Source organism: Mauremys mutica, unplaced genomic scaffold (assembly GCF_020497125.1).
Source record: "Mauremys mutica isolate MM-2020 ecotype Southern unplaced genomic scaffold, ASM2049712v1 000805F_np12_subseq_1:69070_obj, whole genome shotgun sequence".
In the NCBI taxonomy this organism is placed as follows: Eukaryota; Metazoa; Chordata; order Testudines; family Geoemydidae; genus Mauremys; species Mauremys mutica.
In genome coordinates, this window is record NW_025423054.1 from 8,330 (window position 1) to 14,925 (window position 6,596).

Here is a 6,596-nt window from a genome sequence, read left to right on the forward strand (position 1 = left end):
GGGGTTTTTTTTTCTTGCATAACTGCACTCAAAAACAAAACAATAAAAAGCTTTAAATTCTCCTTGTGTTAAGATCCAAAGGGTTGGATCGGGGTTCACCGGGAACTTGGTGAAGAAGTCTCTCAAGACTATCCAGGGAAGGGAGTTAGTACTTGCGAGTGGTGGCAGCAAAAACCAGATCTAAGCTGGTAATTCAGTTTAGGGGTTCATATGCAAGTCCTCATATGTATACTCTAAAGTCCAGCATGGGGAATGAACCTTGAGAAGACTGAAGATGGAATGTCGGTATTTAGATGCTGAGATAGACCCAGGCCAGTTGGGAACAGCAGAGTAGTCAAAGGGGGATATACTGGCCCTGGATAAACAGAGCAGGGGGATATACTGGCCCCTGAATGACCAGAGCAGGGGCTGCTCCAGGCTAATGAGAACACCTGGCTCCAATTAACCTGCTAAGAGTCAGGTGAGGCTGTTAAGCACTTGACTTTAATTAAGGCCCCTCTGATGCTGTAAAAGGGCTCACTCCAGTCAGGCTAGGGGAGCTAGGGAACCAGAGGAGAGGAAGTGTGTGCGAGGAACTGGGAGCAAGAGGTGTACAGGAAGCCGAGAGGGAGCAGGCACACTGCGGGAGGACTGAGAAGTACAAGCGTTATCAGACATCAGGAGGAAGGTCCAGTGGTGAGGATAAAGAAGGTGTTGGGAGGAGGCCATGGGGAAGTAGCCCAGGGAATTGTAGCTGTCGTACAACTGTCCCAGGAGGCACTCTAGACAGCTGCACTCCACAGGGCCCTGGGCTGGAACCCAGAGTAGAGGGCGGGCCCGGGTTCCCCCCAAATCTCCCAACTTCTGATCAAACAGAGGAGGAATTGACCTGGACTGGGCTGGGCTGTTTCCTGATCCACAGGGTAAACCTGTAAGGCGAGCAACTCCGCCAATAAGCGCAAGGTAGAGGAGGAATTTTGTCACAATGCATCTGAGGGAGACATGGGGAAGATGCTCCATGCACAGCCTGCATGGAAGGGGTTGTAATAAGCCAGCAAACAGCAGTCTGGGAACTTTACATTTTCCATAGCAACTTTAAACAAAGCTACAGGAGCAGAGCCAGCAGAAAGCAACTAATTTGCATCAAATGAACCAAACTGCAAGAACTATTGTCTTCAAAGTGCTTTTGACTCTGAAAAGAGACTCTATCGAAATTCCATCAAGGGGGCCCATGTCCATCATCTCTCTGAGACGCCATAGTAAATGTGCTCACTTTGCAAGCAAGCAGAGGTTTTCTTCTACTCACCCTGCAAACTAATGCCAGGATCAAAGGGCTTTTGTCCTCATGCATTATTGCCTGTAATAACTGTTCTGCGGGTCAATTTAAATGACGTGCACTTAGTTGGCACAGTAGTAACTGATTAAGATTATGAGCAATCAGAACATAAGAATGGTCATACTGGGTCAGAACAATGGTCCATCTAGCCCAGTATCCTGTCTTCTGACAGGGGCCAATACCAGGTGCTTCAGAGGGAATGAACAGAGCAGGTAATCGTCTAGTGATCTATCCCATGTCACCCATTTCCAGGGCCGCCTGGGGCGGGGGGGGGGGGAAGTGGGGCAATTTGCCCCGGGCCCTGCAGGAGGCCCCATGAGAATATAGTATTCTACAGTATTGCAACTTTTTTTTATGGAAGGGGCCCCTGAAATTGCTTTGCCCCAGGCCCTCTGAATCCTCTGGGCGACCCTGGATGCGAGGAAAGTCTATGGATACTGGGACACGGGCGCTGAGGTGACGCTGGCCCAGTCCGAGGTGGTAGCTCCAGATCAGGTGATGCCCAACACCTATCTGACCCTGACAGGGGTGGGTGGGATCCCATTCAAGGTGCCCATGGCAAAGGTACACTTGAAATGGGGGGACAAGTAGGGCCCCAAAGAAGTGGGGGTGCACCACCATTTACCCACTGAGGTGTTAATGTGGGGGGGACATGGAGAACTGGCCAAGTAACCCCTAGCATGCCCTGGTCGTGACCCTTAGCCTGAGCCTGCAAGGGACACTGTGCCCTGACCTCGGGGAGCAGGACCCTACTCTGATGGGGAGGGAATGCCCAGAGACACAGCTCAAGGAGGCTGTGACTTCAGAGCCAGACGGTGAGAGAGAGCAGGTCTCCATCCCTGTCCCAGTGGCTGAGTTCCAGGCCGAGTTGCAGAAAAATCCCTCCTTGTGGAAGAAAGTCAAGGAAAGTGTGGGTCCCTTGCTGAATGAGGGAGGGAACCTAGTGACAGAGGATGTGGAGAAAGCTAGTGTACTCAATGCTTTTTTTGCCTCTGTCTTCACAGACGAGGTCAGCTCCCAGACAGCTGCACTCTGCAGCACGATATGGGGAGGAGGTGACCAGCTCTCTGTGGAGAAAGAAGTAGTTCGGGACTATTTAGGAAAGCTGGACGAACACAAATCCATGGGGCCGGATGCGCTGCATCCAAGGGTGCTAAAGGAGTTGGCTGATGAGATTGCAGAGCCATTGGCCATTATCTTTGAAAAATCATGGCGATCGGGGGAGGTCCCGGATGACTGGAAAAAAGCTAATGTAATGCCCATCTTTAAAAAAGGGAAGAAGGAAGATCCAGGGAACTACAGGCCAGTCAGTCTCACCTCAGTCCCTGGAAAAATCATGGAACAGTTCTTCAAGGAATCAATTCTGAACCACTTAAACTAGGGGAAAGTGATCAGGAACAGTCAGCATGGATTCACCAAGGGCAAGTCATGCCTGACTAACCTAATTGCCTTCTATGATGAGATAACCGGTTCTGTGGATGAGGGGAAAGCAGTGGATGTGCTATTTCTGGACTTTAGCAAAGCTTTTGATACAGTCTCCCACAGTATTCTTGCCAGCAAGTTAAAGAAGTATGGGCTGGATGAATGGACGGTAAGGTGGATAGAAAATTGGCTAGATGGTCAGGCTCAACGGGTAGTAATCAATGGTTCCATGTCTAGTTGGCAGCCGGTATCAAGTGGAGTGCCCCAAGGGACGGTGCTGGGGCCGGTTTTGTTCAATATCTTCATTAACGATCTGGAGGATGGTGTGGACTGCACCCTTAGCAAGTTTGCAGATGACACTAAACTCGGAGGAGTGGTTGATACGCTAGAGGGTAGGGATAGGATACAGAGGGACCTAGACAAATTAGAGGATTGGGCCAAAAGAAATATGATGAGGTTCAACAAGGACAAGTGCAGAGTCCTGCACTTAGGACGGAAGAATCCCATGCACTGCTACAGACTAGGGACCGAATGGCTGGGCAGCAGTTCTGCAGAAAAGGACCTAGGGGTTACGGTGGACGAAAAGCTGAATATGAGTCAACGGTGTGCCCTTGTTGCCAAGAAGGCTAATGGCATTTTGGGTTGTATAAGTAGGGGCATTTCCAGCAGATCGAGGGATGTGATCATTCCCCTCTATTCAGCACTGGTGAAGCCTCATTTGGAGTACTGTGTCCAGTTTTGGGCCCCACACTACAAGAAGGATGTGGATAAATTGGAGAGAGTCCAGCGGAGGGCAACAAAAATGATTAAGGGGCTGGAGCACATGACTTATGAGGAGAGGCTGAGGGAACTGGGATTGTTTAGTCTGCAGAAGAGAAGAATGAGGGGGGATCTGATAGCTGCTTTCAACTACCTGAAAGGGGGTTCCAAAGAGGATGGATCTAGACTGTTCTCAGTGGTAGAAGATGACAGAACAAGGAGTAATGGTCTCAAATTGCAGAGGGGGAGGTTTAGGTTGGACATTAGGAAAACCTTTTTCACTAGTAGGGTGGTGAAGAACTGGAATGGGTTACCTAGGGAGGTGGTGGAATCTCCTTCCTTAGAGGTTTTTAAGGTCAGGCTTGACAAAGCCCTGGCTGGGATGATTTAGTTGGGTTTGGTCCTGCTTTGAGCAGGGGGTTGGACTAGATGACCTCCTCAGGTCCCTTCCAACCCTGAGATTCTATGATTCTATGATAAGGGACCTGGCTGACTTCAGTGTGGTACAGACCATCGGGGGAGGTTGCTGGAAAAGGTTCCTGTGGGAGCAGGGGTTCCTGTAACGAGAATGGGCTTCCCCAGGGGAAACGGAGTCATGGGGAATCAGGAGGCAGCTGGTGGTACCCCGGCAGTATCGCTGCCAGCTGCTGTGCCAGGGCCATGACATTCCCCTCTCAGGGCACCAGGGAGTCTGACGTACCCAGCAGAGGCTGCTACGGAACTTTTACTGGCCTGGGGTCTTTACTAATGTCCGACAGTACTGCCGATCCTGTGACCCCTGCCAGAGGGTGAGGAAGGCCTGAAACAAGGGGAAAATGGCTTTAGGACCCTTGCCCAGCACAGAGGAACCTTTCCAGAGAGTGGCCAATGTCAAAAGGGGGGCTCTTAACCAAGAGAACCTGAATCTCAGCCCTCCAGACTGGACCACTGGGAAAAGACCCCATCCCAGTTTGAACCCCAGGAGTATTGGGGGAAGAGGGGGAAATGACACAGGCTGCATAAGCCTTCCCACCTGCAGACTACGAGTGCCCTCGAGCACACCAAACTTAAAGGGGGGCGTGAAACTGGAAGGGCCCGGTGTAATTCTCCCCCAGGAAGGGGGAGGGATGCTGGGGCATCCATGGGAATGTAGGTAGGTTCGAACTTCCCCAAGTCACTGGCTGAAGTGAACCTGCTCAATTTAGTTTCGAAGTGGGGAGAGATGTGATGAAGTGGGAATGTTCTTGCTGTGTTATGTGAATGCTGAGTGGGGAGTATTGACCTGGGAAGGTTGCAGGGCAGTTGGGCTGGGACATGCCTTGGGGAAGGGAGCATACCTGAGCATGTAACCTGAGAACCAGGAGGGGGGTTGGAGGCCAGGTGACACCTCTGCCCTGGAAAACTGGACAAAGGCTGGAGGAGGAGCTGGGTGGAGGCTGTGAGAGGCTGGAGGGAGTTTCAGTTTGAAGCTGGCTGGGAAATGGAGAGGGGCTCCCCGACGGGGCTTGGGCTTCCCAATGGGGCTGTGGCCTCCCTGGGGGCCCCAGATGAACCTAACTAAAGGGGGTCCTGTTGTCTATAGCGGCAAGACCTGTTTTGACCTGTGTTCCTGTCATCTAAATAAACCTGTTTTACTGGCTGGCTAAGAGTCCCGTCTGACTGCAAAGAGAAGTGGGGGTGCAGGACCCTGTGGCTTCCCCAGGACCCCGCCTGGGGGGGACTCGCTGTGGGAAGTGCACGGAGGGGCATACGCTAAATGCTCCAAGGAGAGACCCAGGAGGTGAAGCCGTGTGAGCTTCTTGCTCTGGAGACAGTCTGCTCCAAGGGAGAGGAGGCTCCCCAAAGTCCTGACTGGTTTTGTGGGGAGCAGTTCCAGAGCATCGCCCGGGGACTCCATAACGGTTTACAATGCAAATACTTGATGTAACTACACCATGGGGCTCCGGTGATGTGATAAGTGAGATCAGCATCTGACCAGCATTTCTAAACACCAAACACATTCGCATCAACTTCACATCTGTTCTAACAGTGGGAACACACTGGTGAGCCAGCCTGGTTCCTGGCTCTGCATTTGTCAGTGTTCAGTGAGGCCTGGGGGCCTTGGCATGAGCTGGCTCCTGGTCTGCCAGCAGCACAGGGCCTTGCTGCTTCCTCAGCCTCTCACGCCGAGTCCCTCTTTGCGGAGGTCAATGGCACTGAGGCCATAGGTGCTGACGTCTGCTGGTGCCGGTGGGTGCTGCCCCCCCCCGCGCCTGGCCCTGCCCTCACTACACCCCAGCCCTACCCCCTCCCACTCATGCCCTGCCCCCATTCGAACCCCTTCCCCAAAGTCCCCACCTTAACTCTGCCCCCTCCCTGCCCCTATTCCAACCCCTTCCCCAAATCCCTGCCAACCTCCACCTCCTCCCCTGAGCGCGCTGCGTTCCCGCTCCTCCCCTTCCCTGCTGGAGCTTGTTACGCTGGCAAGCACTGGGAGGCAGGCAGAGGAGTGGGGACGCGGCCCGCTCGGGGAAGAGGCAGAGGTGGAGGTGAGGTAGGTTGGGGGGAAGCTTGGCTGCCAGTGGGTGCAGAGCACCCACTAATTTTTCCCCATGGATGCTCCAGCTCCGGAGCACCCACAGAGTCAGCGCCTATGACTGTGGTGGACTGGAGTCCCATTCCTCCAGTCCCCCTTTGTCCTCTCCCCATGCGGCGTGAGGGCCTTCCCTGCAGCTCCTACCAAATGGATCCAGAGGCTGCTGCCCCCAAGTGCCCTGCCCCGAGCACCCCATCCCTTCCCTCTGCACCTTGTTAGCCCATTACAGCGCCCTCGCCAGGGGTTCCCTGTGCGTGCCCCCCCCCCCCGGGCTGCAGGCCTAATGGGCAGGTGGGATGGCAGCCCCCCTTTCCTCCCCCCGGGTGCTGGGACTCAGGCCTAGGAAACATTAAACCCTGCACAGCTGGAATGGGGAAGGGGTTGGTTGCCATGGAGCTGGGGGTATTCATGCTGGGCTGTGGCTCTGCTGAGGTTAGTGGGGTGCTCCAGAGAGTTCAGGCTCGGCCGGAGCTGTAGGCTGTCCCCCAGGTCTCCTGGCAGCCTGTCTGTGGGTGCGCACCTTGGGGGCAGGCCTGCCCCTCACCC